We start from the raw sequence: 23,771 nt of genomic DNA, 5'->3' as shown, positions 1-23,771 counted from the left end.
TTTCATCTAATTATGCATTTCTCTATTAAAAGGAGCATTAACCCGCACCAATGAGACATCCCTTTGGGAACAGTTTAATCCCAAATGTAGTGAATTAATTCAGAATTTATCTTTAATCCCCACGATAATATTTATTACAGTAAATATCGGATTTAAAATACAAAGAATTCATAACGAATTTATTTTAAAAAGCAGACAGTTAAGTATTAGTAATTCCAGAAAAAAAAATAATAATAAAAATAAAGCATTATTTATTGCTGAATGAGTTTTATAAATTTAATAAATGTATTTTAAATCACCCGTTTCCTGCATAATGTGATATCCTGTGTAACTAACTTGACCCAACCTCTGCTTTTCTAACGGGTTACCTATTGTTGCACTCAGCTATTGAAATTTTAAACTAGTCTCTATGTGGCTATAACACTACAGAGACGTCCACAGTTACAATAATATATATAATGTGTATAAAATAATAAAATCGATTAATAAATGTTTAGTGTGTGTCTTCTATGTTGTATGTATTATTGTATATACATTGTCACAGATAGGTCTACACGTGCTATTCACGTGTGGATTACGTTAATCTATGTAATCTGTGTTTTGTGTTGTGTTGTATATTTGAATGTATATTAATGTGTATTAAATATTGTCGTTCGTACGCTTGTTTATGTGTGAGTCAATATATGATGTTGTATATATTTATATTGTTCTGTGTTCTATGTATCAGTATTTTATTGTGTTGTGTGTTCATTTGTGCATTTGTTGATGCATATCTTTATAGTTGTGTAGTATATTGTGTACTGCACTGTTGTACTGTGTATTTTAATGTGTAGCTTTATTAAGGATTCAGTCAGATTAACATCTGCACGATGTGAATGCCAATTATCTCTCTCTTGCAACCGAATTAATGTGTTTAAATATTTCTCGATCAAAAATATTTTTACGACATTAACTATTTCGAATTCTAAATTTTAATTATAATGCTTCATAATTTAGAAAGAGAAATCTTACGCTGTAAATTATTATTAGTAAGGGATTTATTTCAAATCATAAGCTAATCTATCATTGCAATTTTTAAATACGAAAATGATTTTAATGAAAACGAAAGTTAATGTTCCTTCTTTTTTTCTTTTAAAACTGCAAGTTAGTGAAGAAATCCTGATAATAAATTTAAATTGAGTTATTCTAACTTTACGTAGAGATTTGCGATAATGTTTTCAAGTTTTTCCTTTAAAAAAATAATAATAAAATATAATATTTTGTAGAAAGCTACAAGGAAAGACCATATATTTATTGTAGAATATTTCGAAACAACATTTATATGTTAAAATATTCATAAAATTTCTCTTAAAATTCTCGAAGGATTTTTTTCCACTTAAAAAAAAAAAAAAAAACGTTAATGGCAGTGAATATGATTCAAATTTTTTTTTTTTTACAATTAGCATTCTTGGCATTTTTAATGTCTTAGATTCTAAAAAAGATAAATTATTCTCTAAACACCACACTAAATATTTAATATATAAACACGTATTCAAATATCAATAAAAATATTTTATAAGTAAACATTTTTCAAGATTTTTTTCCTATAACATCACGCGAATAGTAATCATTAAATTACATTAGAATATTACCATCCCAGCTGTTATATAGGTTATAACAGAAGGAAAGTATGACGATCGATCAAAAAATGACCCTCCCCCCAAGATTTTTGGACTCGGAGGACCTCGAAACGTCGAGAAAAGGAAAAATATTAGCGGTTTTTTTTCTATATGTATGGGTGTTAGTGTGTGTGTTTGTGAGGGGGGCACGATTTTGTTCACCCAATTTGAAGCTTAATAACTACTCCTTTGTCTTTTGTCGAAAATTTTAAAAAAGTTTTCAGGGGGATTTATGTATAAGAGGTATTGATACTATTAAATTTTGGTGTTTAAAGATCGAGGGGTGGAAGATAGAGGACCTTCCTCTATCTCCCACCCCGTCGATCTTTAAACACCAAAATTCTCTTTTATTAAAATTTAAATAATGATTGACAGTAAATATCATTTCCATAAGGAAATAATCACAATAATAAAAAGAGTATTATACATTTCCTATATAAAACAAGGATATTTACTAATAAATCAATCATTTAAAAATTCCAAGTATTTAAACTAAATAAATTACAGCAAAAAAATAAAAATAAAAAAACAAGTTATTTGAATAAAAAAGCTATTTTCCCGGATATGCCTTGTATAATACAGCATATACTTATTATACAGTAAAATACTTCTCTATGTGAAGTTGATTCTAATGGACAAATTATGATGTCAGTATCCAGTGAAGCACGTAACTTAGACGTACAATACAATGGATACGTTATTTATCATCTGTCTCTTGTATCAAAATATCGATGTAGTGTACTATTATTATATTCGTCATATTAGATAAATAGGTTAAGTAGAGTTTTATATTTAGTTTACGCTATTATAGTTTTGGATAATCGCCCATTAAGTTTTCATTTAACATCTTTAAAACTTTAAATTGTATGTTTAAAAGGTAAAGAAATGATTAAGTTTCGTCGTAAATTAATACACTAAAACGAAAGAAAAGAAAAAACAGAAAGCAACGAGTTACATAACTTTCCCAGCCAGAAAGTTAAAATTATGCATGGCGCCATCTGTTATAATATTTTATTAAAGACTTTTTATATTATTAATTAATATAAAATAGCAAAAAAAGCTTAATTTTGAGGGTAGAGACGAGTTATAAAAAATTATAAATGCCAAGAACGAGTAAAATCTTCATTAGGTATGACGCCACTCGAGATACGACACATGTCCTTCCTCTATCTCTAATCTCCCTCGATCTTTAAACACCAAAATTTAATAGCACCAATGTCCCTCATACATAAACATCTTTGCAAAATCTCAGAAATTTTCGACAAAAGGCACAGGAGTTATTATGCTTCAAAGTGGATGAACAAAATCGTGCTCCCCACACCCAAACATACATACAGAAACCTCCTTTTATGCATTTCTGGACGTTTGAAGGTCCCCAAGTCCAAAAATGTAAAAATTAAAATTGATGACTATTTTGACCGATCAAAGTAATAGATTTAGATATTCAGAAATATTAATTAATAATGTCAAAAATGCTTACACAATTTAAGACGATTATCAACATTATCCAATGGATTCGATTTCTTCCATCATCTGCTATTGATTATTAAAGATTGATGGATGAAATCGAGTTCATCCCGAAATATTAAAGGTATAAAATCCTATTAAAATTCTAATTTTGACCTTCATTCTCCCACGAATTCAAAGGTTTTCACTCTATGACACTTTCTATTTTCCATATTTCCAGTTCCATTTGTATGATCCTCTTACTATATTTTGATTAATAGTTACCATGAATCGAAAAAACGATTTAAATAACATTTACATTGAAAAAGTTATATAAAAGTGACACTTGAAGTAAATCCTCATTAAAAACTTATTATAAACAACAACAAAAATTCTATTATATTATATTTATTCTTTAAATTGATGTGTAGCTATATATGTCTATTTTGCATTATTTTAAAGATTCGCTGCGAGCCTATAACGATCATAATCGAATAAAGGATTGAACCATTCTTTCTGAAAATCGAAAAATCTCCAGAAGTGATTCCAATTTCCTGTTCGAAAGTCATACCACTATTTCGCAGTTGAGATTAGTTGTAGAATCTCTTCTTTCCTGGAGCCGTATCAGGAAAGGAACAACACTCAATGTAATTGAATATATTCTCTATTAACATACAATACATTGTGTAGGTAAATTTTATTTTATGCAATATATATATTGTTCTCATCTTTAAAAAGAAACTCGATAGAATTCTCAATATAATTTCTTTAATGTATTTTCCTTTGGATAGAATATTAATCATATATATATATATATATATATATATGTTATGTTATATTAGGTTAAGCATTCTATACCGTTCAACGTATCAACACCAAACTTGGAAAGAATATTCTTCGACACCCTAGAAAAATACTGTGGGGTCCTCCGAATCACTCCTAAAGCCTACCGGAAATACATAGGTGTATGAAATTACGATCTAGACCGGAAGTCGCGTGATTTTTTCAACTTAAAAGACGATTAAAAATTGCATCCCTGCATTGTGACGTTGTGACAGTAATGTACATTCGACTTTTCTTTTTAATGTGTATACAAATTAATTTTATAGAAAGAACGTTCCTTTTCTTCCTCTTAGTATTTAAATTATCAAGGCTTATTCCAAACGGAGTAGATTAAATCTACTTGACAACACTTCACTGTACATTAGTAACTTTGTAATTATTCTATTGATGCAACTTGCATAGCAAATTAGTGTACGAAACGTTACCGCAATAAATATATTTCCTAGTATAGTAACAAATTGTTGATTTAGCTATTCAATTCAATCAAACACGTTTCCAGTGCAGCAACACTTTTTCGCCAATTGCTACATACAAATTGAATTCGAGAGAAGTAATTCTTCAAAGAAACAGTTCGTTTTCCGTCGGGAATTTTTATCAAATGCCGAGTTTTACTTTTAAAGATAAATTCGTAAAAATTAATTAAATTTTCTTTGTCAGCTTATGAAAATTAATCCCCGAAGAATAATTGATGCTATTAAAAATCAACGAAAACTTCCGAGATTTATCCTTGAACCGAAACATAATCGGAATTATTTCTGAAAGGTTAATTTACATTTTATTGGAAACGAAAGATGAAGAGAAATCAATTTTCTAAGTAAATTGTACTGTAATAATTAATTAAATAGTAAGAAGGTCATCTTTCGCAGATGATTAACGGAAAGATTTGTGATAGTTTATAAGTCTGTTACGTTAAATTAATGAAAAAATAAAATAAAATAAACAAATAAAACAACGTAATTAAATTCTGTTTGATAGATTAACGCACGCACAAACCACGTTTACTAAATAACTAAATGGTGTAGAAATTGTTACATAGAATCATTCATATTTAAAAATATCATGGTCAGTTAATCCCTATTGTTCTCTTTGGAAATGATAAAGAAGCAGGTGTTTGCATACAAAGAATAAAAATTTTCTACTCACTTTCCTTCTTTGTCTGTAACTTTCAAGTTAGTTACAACCTTTCTTTCTTCAATATATTTTTTTATTTTACAAATTTTCATCTTTAATTTTATCCAAAAAAAATGCGTAATATTAAAGTTTTTACTTCGTATTTTTAAATATAACGATCTGAAATTAGATACGAATTTAAAATATAAGCAATTTTAAAGTTCAAAAAATTTTTTTAAAACTATTTTTATCATAAAATATCAACTTTTAGAGCGGTAAACATATATCAATCATCAAAGTTTTTATACGAAATCCTATAAGAAGTTTATTTTACGTCCTGCATCTACATTCAATAACCATGTTTTATGTTTGTTGATAGAGTTATTTTATACACAGTTAATAATTTTATATTTATTATAATATTATTATTATGTAATATATTTTTCAACTTACAAAATATTACTTTGTTCCTAACTTTTTTCTTACTTTCCTGGCTGTTATATATAAAATGACCCTTCCAAAAGGGGTCATTTTATATATAACAGCCAGAAAAGTAACTCGATTTTTGGAGGGTACATTTTTGGACTCGGGAGACCTTAAAACGTTGTGAAATGCTAAGAAATTCGGGATAAAAACACCCTCGAAATTAAGCTTATTGTCATTTTATAACAATAATTAATAATATAAAACGTTTTTTAACAGATGGCGTCACACACAATTTGTCGGGAAAGTTACGCAACTCATTGCTGGATTTTATTTCAAGTTTTTCAAAGTTTTTTTTTTTTGTGTATATTTTTCTGATCGATTTTAATTGATTTGTGTGCCTAAATGGCAAAAATCAGAATTATCCAATCTTTCCTTTCGAATTATTTAATTGCTTTAATCGAAACAAATAATAAAAGTATCTCTATATGCAAGTAAAAAGTAGAAAGGATAAGCTTAACGTTTTTGTTTCTTCGTAATATAGCCTAATAGAAACAGGATAAACATCGAATTATAAATTGTACATAAAATCGGGGCAACATTTAGAAGAAAAAAAAAAAAAGAAAGAAAAAAGTACATTGAATCAAAACATTATTTTATCGAATTTCGAAGTTTTTGCTTTAAATTTCCTCGGGGAAACATTTAATGCAAGAGTTTTATCTCTACTACAGCATTTACAGAAAAAGTCTAAATAAAAATCGATGAGTATTTTTCCCAAAACGGAAATTTTCGGAATTTTTTTTTTCTTTTCTCTTTCCTGCAACGGAAATTTATTATAAATTCGATTTAAATTCTTAAATAAAATTAACACCAAATATTTATGCTGTATTTTTAGTACTTTACCTCATTAAACGTCTTGTGGCAACGTCTTTGAAGATTCGTTCTATCTTTGCAGATAAGTCTGTAAACAGAAATTTTCTAAGTTATTTTAAAATTAATGAACGAATGTAAATTCGATTGGCTTTTTAATAAATGCAATTCATTAATCTTCTTAAAAGTGTAATATTCTACAAGAGCTTCTTCGTTGTATTGTTAGAAAATTTTCGAAACTATTTTATCATCAGCTCTTCCACACATCGTTCTTATCGTAAACACTGACAAGGCACACTTCAGATTTTTATAACAACACTTATTCCCCATCCCGGTAGCTTTCATTCTCTTGCTACTTATCAGAAAGCTATTTTTCAAAAGAATATCAAATCCTTTGCTACCATTTTTCATAAATTTATTTTCCTTTCGGTAGATTAATCTCCCAAAGTACAGATAGCTTTACCCTTGTGTAAAATAATTCTTTCGTCTAGGGATTTATATAAATGAATGCTTAGCACTTAAAGCACTTCTAAGAATTTTCTAAATGATTACGACGTTAATTTATTACAACTTATTAAGTGTTATTCTGAAAAACGGTACATTTCTTTATATTTACTCCCTCGAACTCTAATTTAAAATTAGTATTTTTTTAGTGTAGAAAATATTTGCGTGTTGTTAATAAAAATATAAAGTTTTCCTTATTTTTATACGTGTAGAATAAATAGTGAAACGTACTTAGGTTTAATTAGGATGCACGAAAGGATACAATCACCTATGACGACATGTGTTTGTACAATAAATGACACGGCCATATGTCATTATAGGTGATCATATCCTTCCATATATCTATCTAGGTATTGATATTATGACTATATCTATGCATTTATGACTGTTATTAAAGAATTTTTACTGAAAGCTTTAGTATTTAAAGAACAGTAATTTTGGACCTATAAATATCATTAATTTAGATGGACAACGAAAAAAATTTTCAATAACGAGTTGCATAACTTTCCCGGCAGGATTTAAAAATGTGTGTAGCGCCATCTGTTACCAGATTTTATTTTAGAAACGTTTTATATTATTAATTATCATAAAATGGCAAAAAGATTAATTTTGAGAAAAGAAAACGAGTTTTATAACAAGAAAAAAAAAATTGTAAATGCTAATAACGAGTAAAATCATTAAGCCCGACCCTACTCGACATACGTCACACGACCCTCTATATCTCTCCACCCCTTGACCTTTAACCACCAAAATTTAATAGCACGAATGGACCTAATAAACGAACCTCCCTGCAAAATTTCAGATATTTTCGATAAAATTCATAGGAGTTATTTAAACTTCAGTGTGTGAGCAATATCGTGCCTCCCACACACGCAAACACACATACATACAGAAAAACCCCCCCAAATTTTTTGCATTTCTCGACGTTTCAAGGTCCCCCGAGTACAAAAATGTAAGAAAAAATCTTGGAGAGGGTCATTTTTTTTTTATACTGTTACATAAGATATAATAGCCGGAAAAGTAAAAATAAGGTATGTTCATTTAAACATAAAAATCTATGAACAATAATTATTATAATATAAAACTTGCTCTTCTAAAGACCTAAACAGAGAGAACAAGAAGCAATCGAATACTAAAAGTTGCTCTTCAGAAGTTTATAAATAACGTTTATTAACGAAAGAAAGAAAGAAAACAAAAAAACGAATGTGATTCTTCTTGGAGCAGATAGGAAAGCATGGAGAAATTATTGACAGAAATTACGAAACAGATAAGAATAAATAAAAAAAAGTTATCAATAGATTAAAAAATTCGACTGGGAAAAAAGCAATATGATTCAGTTCTAAGTGCAAATGCGAATTTTCATTTGAAAAACTATTTAACGGCGCTAAAATATATATTTTCACATATTTTGTACATAAAATTTAAATATACATTGAAGGAACTACACAATAAACAAGCATTATAGAAAACTTTTCATCAGTGTTTAGACTAAAACAACATCTGAACATAGTTTAGTGACGTTCTGTACAGTGTTATTCCCAAACAGATAATAATTTATTCAATATAATTATGTAAATGTGCTCATTCTGCCCAGCAATTCTTTTTACAAGAGGTTATAAAATTAACAAGAAAAAAAAACCTTTACAAATGGAGTCCCATTATTATTAATACAACTAGCCTACATATAATTATTTTAATTTATTATCTAAAAAAAAAAACTATTTTTGGACACGAGAACCAATCTATTAGTTGTATAATTAATGCTAGATATCATTGGCGTGACTAAAATTTTGCTCTGGAGTAATCTGGAAGGGATAATGTAAAAATCAAGCAGCAGTTGCTTAACTTTCCCGGCAACATTTAAAATTTTAATGGGGTCATCTGTTATGATATTTTACTATTATAAACTTTCCATGTTTTTTATTATTATAAAATGATAAAAGCTTAATTTTGAGGATAGGAATGGGTTTTATAAAAAAAAAAAAATTGTAAATGGTAATGAGTAAAATCCTTATTAATTAAGTCTTATCGTACTCGAGATAGACACATGACCCACTTTATCTCCCTACTCCTTCGACCTTTAACCACTGAAATTTAATAGCATTAATGCCCCTAATAAACAAATCTCCTTGTCAGATTTCATAATTTTCGATAAAGTTATTAAGCTTCAAAGAGAGTGAACAAAATCGTGTTTCCCCCACACATACACTAACATCCATGAATACAGAAGAAGAAGAAAAAAACGAATTTTTTGTATTTTTTGGGGTTCAGTTTTTGACCGAGCGCCATACTTTCTCTCTATTATATAACACATAACAGAGATGTTATATAAAAGTTACATAACATATAACAGAGCCGATAAAGTAAAAAGTATAATCAGAATAAATGAATAAAGTATCATAAAGTATGTTTTTACTTATTTATATGTGTTTTTTTTTATAATTTTTTAAGTTTAAATTTTATTCCTAAAGCCTCTGGGGACATCCAAAACTCACATCACCCCACATACCTGTCCAAAAAGATGAGTAGTTGTCATCAGATTTAGGCGGCATACAAATCATTTACTAAAACAACTTAAACACTTATAAAATTCACCATTGAAGTAATTAAATATAAAAAGAATTTATATCTACATCAGTTACTTCCTTACGAAAGCTGATCCAGATTAACAAGAACAGTACATAAATTCGTAAATATTTATAAATCGGAGAATTATGTTAAAAGAAAATTTAAAAAAATAAATAAATTGTAGTAAACAGCTCGATACTCGAGTATCAGGTCAAACCTATTTACTGTATATGACTAACATCCTGCTATAAAATACACTAAATTAAACACGATCATGAAAATTTGTCATCCATTTAGGCTTTTTTTGAAAAAGTTGTAACCTAGTTAACCTCATTGTGTGATTTTTTGAATATATAAATGTCGAAAATAACCTTATTTTAAGAATTCATACATAAAAATTTAAGTTCATCTCGATTATTTCGACCGAAAAAAAAAAATAATAATAATGAAGAAAAATGGCGCATATTTTTTGGTAAATTTCAGCCACGACACGTCAGTAACAGAAAACGAATGATGTCCCACATCGTGTAGGAGAAAATGGATCTAGCAGCATACGCCTACCTTTATAATTTATATACGTAGCATTATCATTAACCCTCCCATTGTTTTATATACGTTTAAATAAAAGAATCAGTTGAAATACTTCCAATACGTAATCTTAAAATTAGGCTGATCTAAGCCGGTATATAAATATGTATGTAATACGAATTAACAGTACAAGTTTGTGGATTAACAAACTTGTTACCCGGTTAATCCGCAATTGTCCGATAATCATCAGGCATTCTATAATATTTCGCGAATCGGAATTTGTTTAGTCGCGTGGTGAGACAGTGCTTCATGGGGATGGCCCACAAGTGGCCAAGCTGTTTTCGTACCNATAATGATTATCTCCACAGAATGTGGGTGTGTGGTCACTCTTAGCTTCATTTCTCCCCATAGACCTTACTGGCATGGGTGTCCCTACCAGGAGCTTGTGCTCCAGCCTGCATTGCCCTATGGATCTGTAAAATTACTGGGCTCTCCCACCACGACCAGGTGGTGACCACGGGAGAGTTATTATTATTATTATTATTGTTATTATTATGGATTATTTTTCCTGTTGTACGGAATAATTCTCCCCATTTGGAGATAATACATAAATAAATCTGGTTATAACTGAAAATTATTATAAATTAATAATAATAAACAATTTTGAACAGTTCGAGTCAGTTAATTTACAAAATTGCATTAAATATATACAGTATATATTTAATATATTGTAGTATATAAATGCAGGAAACAAAATGGCGTCTGTATAGCAGACGATAATTTGAACATATCGTCTGCTTTTTCAGACGCCATTTTGCCTGTTGCATTTTATTTTAAAACTGCGAATTTAGGAATTAACGATTGTTTTAATTAATTAATTTTTTTATTTATTTATTCTATATTGCAATACGTCTATATAATTAAACTCACCTTAAGGCTTGTTCGTTCGGTTCAGGCAATGCAATAATTACGTCAATTTTACGTCATTTTTCAAATTCGTTCATTATATAACCGAAGAGATGACGTCAAATTGACGTCGAAGTGAATACCTGACAGACGAACATTTGATAATTATATAATTATTAAATCGTAATAATTTTCTATAATAAAATAACAGAAAAGTAACATAAATTAATAATAAAATAATAACGGAACAAAATTTTAAAATTTACCGCGCCATTCAAATTATCGTCTGTTTTTTTCGGTCGCCATTTTGTTTCTCGCACGTACTTATGAAAAGTAAGTAAATTAGTTTTTTTTTTCTTTGTTTTTAAGGAATAAAATGATTATTTTTTAAATTTATTAGAAGGAATAAAGACGAAATGATTTTTTTAGAAGGTTAGAACAGATATATACGATGTTATAAGGATATGTTTTATAGTTGATGCTGTTGGCAGTTGCACTCTGGAGAAGGTAAGTGCTGTACATTAATCTTCCTTGTTTACTTACCTAATTCACATTAAGTAGAGCACAGCCCATTTACTACATGGTTCTACAAGAGATAAAATCGATATATATCTGTAAATTATGGTTTAATGGAAACAGCAGTTACTTCACACATCCCTCTTACTCTTTACAAATAACTTTATTTTAATCACCAGAACTAAAATCTGTTTTCTTTAATACATTTAATATTTATTATTACTGCTTCAACTTTATAATATATCCATTTATAATAGTAAAGATCAGATAGCTTCCATATGTATCAGAAATAAAATTTTAATTTATATATGCAATTATTTTTAATATAATTACTGAATCTTATAATTGAAATCACAATTACTTATGATACAAATATGTTACACAATATGATTGAAATCACAATTAAATAAATCAATTTAAGATCAGTGATTGTGAACTAATCACAGAAGTTTGAAATAACTTATTCCAATAGTTATACACTTCCAAAATAGACTAAGATAGTCAATAAAGTNCAAAAAATTTTTTTAAAACTATTTTTATCATAAAATATCAACTTTTAGAGCGGTAAACATATATCAATCATCAAAGTTTTTATACGAAATCCTATAAGAAGTTTATTTTACGTCCTGCATCTACATTCAATAACCATGTTTTATGTTTGTTGATAGAGTTATTTTATACACAGTTAATAATTTTATATTTATTATAATATTATTATTATGTAATATATTTTTCAACTTACAAAATATTACTTTGTTCCTAACTTTTTTCTTACTTTCCTGGCTGTTATATATAAAATGACCCTTCCAAAAGGGGTCATTTTATATATAACAGCCAGAAAAGTAACTCGATTTTTGGAGGGTACATTTTTGGACTCGGGAGACCTTAAAACGTTGTGAAATGCTAAGAAATTCGGGATAAAAACACCCTCGAAATTAAGCTTATTGTCATTTTATAACAATAATTAATAATATAAAACGTTTTTTAACAGATGGCGTCACACACAATTTGTCGGGAAAGTTACGCAACTCATTGCTGGATTTTATTTCAAGTTTTTCAAAGTTTTTTTTTTTTGTGTATATTTTTCTGATCGATTTTAATTGATTTGTGTGCCTAAATGGCAAAAATCAGAATTATCCAATCTTTCCTTTCGAATTATTTAATTGCTTTAATCGAAACAAATAATAAAAGTATCTCTATATGCAAGTAAAAAGTAGAAAGGATAAGCTTGACGTTTTTGTTTCTTCGTAATATAGCCTAATAGAAACAGGATAAACATCGAATTATAAATTGTACATAAAATCGGGGCAACATTTAGAAGAAAAAAAAAAAAAGAAAGAAAAAAGTACATTGAATCAAAACATTATTTTATCGAATTTCGAAGTTTTTGCTTTAAATTTCCTCGGGGAAACATTTAATGCAAGAGTTTTATCTCTACTACAGCATTTACAGAAAAAGTCTAAATAAAAATCGATGAGTATTTTTCCCAAAACGGAAATTTTCGGAATTTTTTTTTTCTTTTCTCTTTCCGGCAACGGAAATTTATTATAAATTCGATTTAAATTCTTAAATAAAATTAACACCAAATATTTATGCTGTATTTTTAGTACTTTACCTCATTAAACGTCTTGTGGCAACGTCTTTGAAGATTCGTTCTATCTTTGCAGATAAGTCTGTAAACAGAAATTTTCTAAGTTATTTTAAAATTAATGAACGAATGTAAATTCGATTGGCTTTTTAATAAATGCAATTCATTAATCTTCTTAAAAGTGTAATATTCTACAAGAGCTTCTTCGTTGTATTGTTAGAAAATTTTCGAAACTATTTTATCATCAGCTCTTCCACACATCGTTCTTATCGTAAACACTGACAAGGCACACTTCAGATTTTTATAACAACACTTATTCCCCATCCCGGTAGCTTTCATTCTCTTGCTACTTATCAGAAAGCTATTTTTCAAAAGAATATCAAATCCTTTGCTACCATTTTTCATAAATTTATTTTCCTTTCGGTAGATTAATCTCCCAAAGTACAGATAGCTTTACCCTTGTGTAAAATAATTCTTTCGTCTAGGGATTTATATAAATGAATGCTTAGCACTTAAAGCACTTCTAAGAATTTTCTAAATGATTACGACGTTAATTTATTACAACTTATTAAGTGTTATTCTGAAAAACGGTACATTTCTTTATATTTACTCCCTCGAACTCTAATTTAAAATTAGTATTTTTTTAGTGTAGAAAATATTTGCGTGTTGTTAATAAAAATATAAAGTTTTCCTTATTTTTATACGTGTAGAATAAATAGTGAAACGTACTTAGGTTTAATTAGGATGCACGAAAGGATACAATCACCTATGACGACATGTGTTTGTACAATAAATGACACGGCCATATGTCATTATAGGTGATCATATCCTTCCATATATCTATCTAGGTATTGATATTATGACTATATCTATGCATTTATGACTGTTATTAAAGAATTTTTACTGAAAGCTTTAGTATTTAAAGAACAGTAATTTTGGACCTATAAATATCATTAATTTAGATGGACAACGAAAAAAATTTTCAATAACGAGTTGCATAACTTTCCCGGCAGGATTTAAAAATGTGTGTAGCGCCATCTGTTACCAGATTTTATTTTAGAAACGTTTTATATTATTAATTATCATAAAATGGCAAAAAGATTAATTTTGAGAAAAGAAAACGAGTTTTATAACAAGAAAAAAAAAATTGTAAATGCTAATAACGAGTAAAATCATTAAGCCCGACCCTACTCGACATACGTCACACGACCCTCTATATCTCTCCACCCCTTGACCTTTAACCACCAAAATTTAATAGCACGAATGGACCTAATAAACGAACCTCTCTGCAAAATTTCAGATATTTTCGATAAAATTCATAGGAGTTATTTAAACTTCAGTGTGTGAGCAATATCGTGTCTCCCACACACTGCAAACACACGTACATACAGAAAAACCCCCAAATTTATTGCATTTCTCGACGTTTCAAGGTCCCCCGAGTACAAAAATGTAAGAAAAAATCTTGGAGAGGGTCATTTTTTTATACTGTTACATAAGATATAATAGCCGGAAAAGTAAAAATAAGGTATGTTCATTTAAACATAAAAATCTATGAACAATAATTATTATAATATAAAACTTGCTCTTCTAAAGACCTAAACAGAGAGAACAAGAAGCAATCGAATACTAAAAGTTGCTCTTCAGAAGTTTATAAATAACGTTTATTAACGAAAGAAAGAAAGAAAACAAAAAAACGAATGTGATTCTTCTTGGAGCAGATAGGAAAGCATGGAGAAATTATTGACAGAAATTACGAAACAGATAAGAATAAATAAAAAAAAGTTATCAATAGATTAAAAAATTCGACTGGGAAAAAAGCAATATGATTCAGTTCTAAGTGCAAATGCGAATTTTCATTTGAAAAACTATTTAACGGCGCTAAAATATATATTTTCACATATTTTGTACATAAAATTTAAATATACATTGAAGGAACTACACAATAAACAAGCATTATAGAAAACTTTTCATCAGTGTTTAGACTAAAACAACATCTGAACATAGTTTAGTGACGTTCTGTACAGTGTTATTCCCAAACAGATAATAATTTATTCAATATAATTATGTAAATGTGCTCATTCTGCCCAGCAATTCTTTTTACAAGAGGTTATAAAATTAACAAGAAAAAAAAACCTTTACAAATGGAGTCCCATTATTATTAATACAACTAGCCTACATATAATTATTTTAATTTATTATCTAAAAAAAAAAACTATTTTTGGACACGAGAACCAATCTATTAGTTGTATAATTAATGCTAGATATCATTGGCGTGACTAAAATTTTGCTCTGGAGTAATCTGGAAGGGATAATGTAAAAATCAAGCAGCAGTTGCTTAACTTTCCCGGCAACATTTAAAATTTTAATGGGGTCATCTGTTATGATATTTTACTATTATAAACTTTCCATGTTTTTTATTATTATAAAATGATAAAAGCTTAATTTTGAGGATAGGAATGGGTTTTATAAAAAAAAAAAAATTGTAAATGGTAATGAGTAAAATCCTTATTAATTAAGTCTTATCGTACTCGAGATAGACACATGACCCACTTTATCTCCCTACTCCTTCGACCTTTAACCACTGAAATTTAATAGCATTAATGCCCCTAATAAACAAATCTCCTTGTCAGATTTCATAATTTTCGATAAAGTTATTAAGCTTCAAAGAGAGTGAACAAAATCGTGTTTCCCCCACACATACACTAACATCCATGAATACAGAAGAAGAAGAAAAAAACGAATTTTTTGTATTTTTTGGGGTTCAGTTTTTGACCGAGCGCCATACTTTCTCTCTATTATATAACACATAACAGAGATGTTATATAAAAGTTACATAACATATAACAGAGCCGATAAAGTAAAAAGTATAATCAGAATAAATGAATAAAGTATCATAAAGTATGTTTTTACTTATTTATATGTGTTTTTTTTTATAATTTTTTAAGTTTAAATTTTATTCCTAAAGCCTCTGGGGACATCCAAAACTCACATCACCCCACATACCTGTCCAAAAAGATGAGTAGTTGTCATCAGATTTAGGCGGCATACAAATCATTTACTAAAACAACTTAAACACTTATAAAATTCACCATTGAAGTAATTAAATATAAAAAGAATTTATATCTACATCAGTTACTTCCTTACGAAAGCTGATCCAGATTAACAAGAACAGTACATAAATTCGTAAATATTTATAAATCGGAGAATTATGTTAAAAGAAAATTTAAAAAAATAAATAAATTGTAGTAAACAGCTCGATACTCGAGTATCAGGTCAAACCTATTTACTGTATATGACTAACATCCTGCTATAAAATACACTAAATTAAACACGATCATGAAAATTTGTCATCCATTTAGGCTTTTTTTGAAAAAGTTGTAACCTAGTTAACCTCATTGTGTGATTTTTTGAATATATAAATGTCGAAAATAACCTTATTTTAAGAATTCATACATAAAAATTTAAGTTCATCTCGATTATTTCGACCGAAAAAAAAAAATAATAATAATGAAGAAAAATGGCGCATATTTTTTGGTAAATTTCAGCCACGACACGTCAGTAACAGAAAACGAATGATGTCCCACATCGTGTAGGAGAAAATGGATCTAGCAGCATACGCCTACCTTTATAATTTATATACGTAGCATTATCATTAACCCTCCCATTGTTTTATATACGTTTAAATAAAAGAATCAGTTGAAATACTTCCAATACGTAATCTTAAAATTAGGCTGATCTAAGCCGGTATATAAATATGTATGTAATACGAATTAACAGTACAAGTTTGTGGATTAACAAACTTGTTACCCGGTTAATCCGCAATTGTCCGATAATCATCAGGCATTCTATAATATTTCGCGAATCGGAATTTGTTTAGTCGCGTGGTGAGACAGTGCTTCATGGGGATGGCCCACAAGTGGCCAAGCTGTTTTCGTACCTTGAACACTGGGAGTTCAGTCGTGGGTTNTTATCAATAAATTTAAATCGAAAGATAATACCGTATATATTTAATTAATTAAACACCTAACATGATACTAGTTACTAGTATGTTACTACTTTCCCGGCTGTTATATATAACAGAGGGAAAGTATGGCGATCGATCAAAAAATGACTCCCTCAAAATTTTTACATTTTTGGACTTTGAAACGTGGAGAAATACAAAAATATATTTGGGGACTTTTCTTGTATGTACCGGTACGTTACTATATGTATTTGGTAGCACGATTTATTCACCCACTTTGAAAGCTTAATAACTGCTGTGCCTTTTGTCGAAAATTTCTGAAATTTCGTAGGGAGGTTTGTGTATTAGGGAAATTGTTGCTATTAAATTTTGATGGTTAAAGGTCAAGGAGATGGGGAGATAGAGGGTCATGTGTCATATCTCTCGAGTGGAGTAGGACTTAATGATTTTACTCTTTATAATATTTTATAAGTCATCTCCACCCTCAAAATTAAGTTTTTGCCATTTTATAATAGTTAATAATATAAAAATATTTTAAATACAATCTCGTAATAGATGGAGCTGCACACAGCCCATGGAACGTATGGAACAACACGTTCAAAAATTATTTTAAAATCTATGGAACAATCTAAGTGCGTATATACAACTTTTATCCATGTATTTTACCATGACGATAGAACTATATCAATACCATAAACAGTGAATAATACGATACTGTATAAAGGTACAGAAAAAGGTTGCTAACTTCTGGTGTTGCCCGTTTTTTCATAACAGTACCTCCATGCATAGGAAACCTTAGTGGCATCATTTGTGTTAATACAGTTGCCGTGTAATCCGGCTTTGTAAATATGTAATGCCTGAAGGTTTCGAAGGTGTTCTTTCGATGTGACAATCTGACCAGTTTGGAGGTCGGCTTGTATGTCGGGATCTGTGGCGTAGGTGGATAGGGCGGTGGTGCGCCTTTTGTTAGTGATATCATATCTGTGCTCCTGTAATCTTTTACTTAGAGAGCGCTTTGTGGACCCAATGCATACTAAATCCCTTTGAAATCTGTTGTCTCTGAGGGGAACCATGTATACACCCGGTGCCCGACTTTTGTCAGTCTTGTCTTTGCCGTTGCGCAAATGCCCGTATACCGTGTTGGATCTCCTAATGCAATCTTTGTGCTCGTACGGACAGCAATTTCTTTGTACATGGGGCTTAGATGTTGGTTGTATTCCGCCACCGCGCGTGATTGGTTATTATTGTGGTCTTGGATTCCGTTGGGCATTACCTGTGTGTTGCATATGTTACGCGCGGCTAGTTGTTTGGAGTATGCGCGGATAAGTTATGTATCAGGCCCTTACTATACCCCTGCCTTAAAGCTATGTTCTCAATGCGCTTCAACTCTGCCACGGTTTCCTTCCATCTGGTGTGGTGCGTATATGCCCTTCTCGTTAGCGCACGGAAAGCCGCGATCTTATAAGAGAAACGGTCCGTAGAGTTCGCCGAGATAAATAATGGTACTGTACGTAACACGGTTTATAATAAACGCTCGTTTCCACCCGGATGCCGTCGAGGCGAATGTTGATGTCGAGGAAATGAGTGTTTGTGCTACTCTTCTGATCTAGCTTCTGTGAAGTATACATTCCAGTAATCCTGTAAGAAGTTGTTTTAAAGATTATATAATACGCAAATGCATTTTTTTAGTAATATTGCCATAAAAATAAAGAAAAATAAAAATTTGGAGAACGAAAAAGTTAAAAACGAAAGTGAACGAAAGACACTACGGCAAATTGTAAATTAATAATGAGTGTTCACCATTGGACGAGTGGATAAAACTGCTGAACACTGGTGGTTAGTTGGTCGTGGGGACAACGAGATAGCCACGTAGAATTTTCCGGATTTTCTCCACCTAACATATAAATAGTGTCAGTTTTCCGTAGAAAGCGCTCCCGGAAGTCACCTCCCCTTGACAGACCACACCATGTGTTGCATTGTCTTACCCCATCAATCAAATTCAATTTAATAATAGATGACTTCAAACAATCTGTTTTCTTCATTAGCTAATTCGGCTATTGAATTTTCTCTAATCATATTACAATCGATTATTATACATCAAGTCTCAAGTTATTTTTCCTGAAATGTGTGTAATTATTATTGCTTTAATAATAACAAAAAGATGTTAGTATATTTGATCAATTGGTACCTATGGCGGGGGGAGAGGCATTGTTAGTCGTACCTCACTACGCCACTGATAAAATTCTATAGTTTAGTTTTATAGCAGACATGCTAAATTAATCCAATAAACTCACACACCTTGATTTTCACAAACTTCATATAAAGTTTTAATATGAAAAGCGTTAAATGTCTTTAGTAATAAAAGAAAAATGATACCTTGCCCATTTCCATTCTGTAATATTATCTATATAAAATACACATCATATAGCAGAGAAACAAAGTTCTTTAACTCTGAAATAAAATCTTTCTGTTGAACTAAATAAAATCAGTTTTTAGGTTCATCCATAAATATTTTTATGTTAGAATATTACTCACCAAAAACTATAATTTATTGATAGTGAAAGATCCCGGAAAGTTTTATACGTATCCCTTCAAGAAGTTATCAGTTATAACGGAATATCTAATTGGGTGCTATTTATACAGGGCGACACGATCCACCCGAAAACGAAGACAAGCGAACTTCATCAAAAATCCTAAAAATTTTGATACTTACTTGTTAAATAGAGTACCCGTTATTGAATTGTGTTAGTTTTTCAACTTTCGGTACGGACCAGCAATGTAGTCTTGTTTGGTCATATTTGTACGAAAAAAAAAATATATATATATATGTAAGAATAGTTTGATATATTATCAATAAATTTAAATCGAAAGATAATACCGTATATATTTAATTAATTAAACACCTAACATGATACTAGTTACTAGTATGTTACTACTTTCCCGGCTGTTATATATAACAGAGGGAAAGTATGGCGATCGATCAAAAAATGACTCCCTCAAAATTTTTACATTTTTGGACTTTGAAACGTGGAGAAATACAAAAATATATTTGGGGACTTTTCTTGTATGTACCGGTACGTTACTATATGTATTTGGTAGCACGATTTATTCACCCACTTTGAAAGCTTAATAACTGCTGTGCCTTTTGTCGAAAATTTCTGAAATTTCGTAGGGAGGTTTGTGTATTAGGGAAATTGTTGCTATTAAATTTTGATGGTTAAAGGTCAAGGAGATGGGGAGATAGAGGGTCATGTGTCATATCTCTCGAGTGGAGTAGGACTTAATGATTTTACTCTTTATAATATTTTATAAGTCATCTCCACCCTCAAAATTAAGTTTTTGCCATTTTATAATAGTTAATAATATAAAAATATTTTAAATACAATCTCGTAATAGATGGAGCTGCACACAGCCCATGGAACGTATGGAACAACACGTTCAAAAATTATTTTAAAATCTATGGAACAATCTAAGTGCGTATATACAATTTTTATCCATGTATTTTACCATGACGATAGTAAATCAATTTAAGATCAGTGATTGTGAACTAATCACAGAAGTTTGAAATAACTTATTCCAATAGTTATACACTTCCAAAATAGACTAAGATAGTCAATAAAGTGAATGCATTCGATTTATTAATTAGAGCAGTTCGATTCTACTTCTAATTCTCCTTAGACTTGTTAAATCGATTGGGAATAAGTTGACATAAAACGAAAAATATTTTCTCTTTTTTTTTGTGATTAAACACTGAAAAAAAGCATGTTATAACATCTATAAATAACTAAATTATCGTTATAAATAAAATAAAGGGTAGTAGAGAAGGGGAAGATGGAGCCAGAACCGACTGAAGGTTTTCTGGGGCCTCAGGAAAAAGTAATTAGTTGGGCCTCAAAATATTTATAAAAAATTGTAAATGCTAATAACGAGTAAAATCTTCATTAGGTATGACGCCACTCGAGATACGACACATGTCCTTCCTCTATCTCTAATCTCCCTCGATCTTTAAACACCAAAATTTAATAGCACCAATGTCCCTCATACATAAACATCTTTGCAAAATCTCAGAAATTTTCGACAAAAGGCACAGGAGTTATTATGCTTCAAAGTGGATGAACAAAATCGTGCTCCCCACACCCAAACATACATACAGAAACCTCCTTTTATGCATTTCTGGACGTTTGAAGGTCCCCAAGTCCAAAAATGTAAAAATTAAAATTGATGACTATTTTGACCGATCAAAGTAATAGATTTAGATATTCAGAAATATTAATTAATAATGTCAAAAATGCTTACACAATTTAAGACGATTATCAACATTATCCAATGGATTCGATTTCTTCCATCATCTGCTATTGATTATTAAAGATTGATGGATGAAATCGAGTTCATCCCGAAATATTAAAGGTATAANTATAAACTTTCCATATTTTTTATTATTATAAAATGATAAAAGCTTAATTTTGAGGATAGGAATGGGTTTTATAAAAAAAAAAAATTGTAAATGGTAATGAGTAAAATCCTTATTAATTAAGTCTTATCGTACTCGAGATAGACACATGACCCACTTTATCTCCCTACTCCTTCGACCTTTAACCACTGAAATTTAATAGCATTAATGCCCCTAATAAACAAATCTCCTTGTCAGATTTCATAATTTTCGATAAAGTTATTAAGCTTCAAAGAGAGTGAACAAAATCGTGTTTCCCCCACACATACACTAACATCCATGAATACAGAAGAAGAAGAAAAAAACGAATTTTTTGTATTTTTTGGGGTTCAGTTTTTGACCGAGCGCCATACTTTCTCTCTATTATATAACACATAACAGAGATGTTATATAAAAGTTACATAACATATAACAGAGCCGATAAAGTAAAAAGTATAATCAGAATAAATGAATAAAGTATCATAAAGTATGTTTTTACTTATTTATATGTGTTTTTTTTATAATTTTTTAAGTTTAAATTTTATTCCTAAAGCCTCTGGGGACATCCAAAACTCACATCACCCCACATACCTGTCCAAAAAGATGAGTAGTTGTCATCAGATTTAGGCGGCATACAAATCATTTACTAAAACAACTTAAACACTTATAAAATTCACCATTGAAGTAATTAAATATAAAAAGAATTTATATCTACATCAGTTACTTCCTTACGAAAGCTGATCCAGATTAACAAGAACAGTACATAAATTCGTAAATATTTATAAATCGGAGAATTATGTTAAAAGAAAATTTAAAAAAATAAATAAATTGTAGTAAACAGCTCGATACTCGAGTATCAGGTCAAACCTATTTACTGTATATGACTAACATCCTGCTATAAAATACACTAAATTAAACACGATCATGAAAATTTGTCATCCATTTAGGCTTTTTTTGAAAAAGTTGTAACCTAGTTAACCTCATTGTGTGATTTTTTGAATATATAAATGTCGAAAATAACCTTATTTTAAGAATTCATACATAAAAATTTAAGTTCATCTCGATTATTTCGACCGAAAAAAAAAAATAATAATAATGAAGAAAAATGGCGCATATTTTTTGGTAAATTTCAGCCACGACACGTCAGTAACAGAAAACGAATGATGTCCCACATCGTGTAGGAGAAAATGGATCTAGCAGCATACGCCTACCTTTATAATTTATATACGTAGCATTATCATTAACCCTCCCATTGTTTTATATACGTTTAAATAAAAGAATCAGTTGAAATACTTCCAATACGTAATCTTAAAATTAGGCTGATCTAAGCCGGTATATAAATATGTATGTAATACGAATTAACAGTACAAGTTTGTGGATTAACAAACTTGTTACCCGGTTAATCCGCAATTGTCCGATAATCATCAGGCATTCTATAATATTTCGCGAATCGGAATTTGTTTAGTCGCGTGGTGAGACAGTGCTTCATGGGGATGGCCCACAAGTGGCCAAGCTGTTTTCGTACCTTGAACACTGGGAGTTCAGTCGTGGGTTCGCGTCTCGCACGGACGGGCTGACCACGTGGAGTTTTCCGGATTTTCACCACGTTAGTAATGCCTAAATAGGGGCCAGTTTTCCTTAAAAGGAGTAGGAGCAACTATGGCACGAGAAAAAACCCTAGTTCCTCCCGTCTTGAAGCCATGATCGACTGTAGGATCGAGAAAAATGCCCTACATACTGACTGAAATATGTGTACTGTATATGGAAATCATACAGCAGTATACAGAATTTACAGCAACAGGAAAAAAATGATTTTGTTCACCCTCTTTGAAGCATAATAACTCCTGTAATTTTTGTCGAGAATTTCTGAAATTTTGCAAGGAAATTTGTATATTAAGGGGGTTGATGCAATTTAATTTTGGTGGTTAAAGGTCGAGGGAGTGGAGAGATATAGAAGTCGTGTGAAATACCTCAAGTAGGGTCAAATTTTATGATAATTTTACTTTGTAAAAATAATCCCTACGTTGAAAATTAATCTTTTTGCCATTTTATAATAATTAAAAATAAAAAAAAATTTAAAGTAAAATATCATAACAGATGGCGTTACACGCTGTATTAAATATCGCCGGGAAAGTTAAGCAACTCGTTGCTGGATTATTATTATTATGTTGGGTTTAGTAGGTAATACTCGGTTTAAACCGGTGGCTGTGTACTATGCCGGACCAGAGTCAAGGCATAGCAACCAAAACAAAACTAAAATTAAATGTGTGTGTCAGTGTCTGTATTAAGGAATTTCCTAACAATATGGCATGTATTCAATATAGCGGCCTTCTGTAGTGTGATGTATGTATTTCTACTCAATTGTAATGTTCCCAGGCTTTTGTGTAGCATGTGTGGTATCACACCTGTACAGGAGAGAAC

At 30.0% G+C, this 23,771-nt stretch overlaps 2 long non-coding RNA genes across 3 annotated transcripts in view; one reads left to right on the top strand and one right to left on the bottom strand.

Moving 5' to 3' along the window:
* The window catches only part of LOC111632134, a 35,457-nt gene extending 24,494 nt beyond the window's left edge, over positions 1 to 10,963 (bottom strand). Inside the window, exons 1-3 of the long non-coding RNA XR_002757817.1 lie at positions 10,881 to 10,963; positions 6,384 to 6,441; positions 5,091 to 5,237 (exon numbers count right to left, since the gene is read on the bottom strand). This is a non-coding gene — a long non-coding RNA (uncharacterized LOC111632134). The remainder of the gene's footprint in view (positions 1 to 5,090; positions 5,238 to 6,383; positions 6,442 to 10,880) is intronic.
* Positions 10,964 to 11,058: 95 nt separating this feature from the next.
* The window catches only part of LOC111632132, a 23,732-nt gene continuing 11,019 nt past the window's right edge, over positions 11,059 to 23,771 (top strand). For both annotated transcript variants that reach the window (XR_002757815.1, XR_002757816.1), the window contains exons 1-2: positions 11,059 to 11,189; positions 11,257 to 11,363. This is a non-coding gene — a long non-coding RNA (uncharacterized LOC111632132). The remainder of the gene's footprint in view (positions 11,190 to 11,256; positions 11,364 to 23,771) is intronic.

Source organism: Centruroides sculpturatus, unplaced genomic scaffold (genome assembly GCF_000671375.1).
Source record: "Centruroides sculpturatus isolate CEXI.00-Female unplaced genomic scaffold, Cexi_2.0 scaffold711, whole genome shotgun sequence".
Taxonomy (NCBI): Eukaryota; Metazoa; Arthropoda; class Arachnida; order Scorpiones; family Buthidae; genus Centruroides; species Centruroides sculpturatus.
Note: the sequence above shows the minus strand (reverse complement) of the source record. Positions and strands in the feature narration are given on the sequence as shown.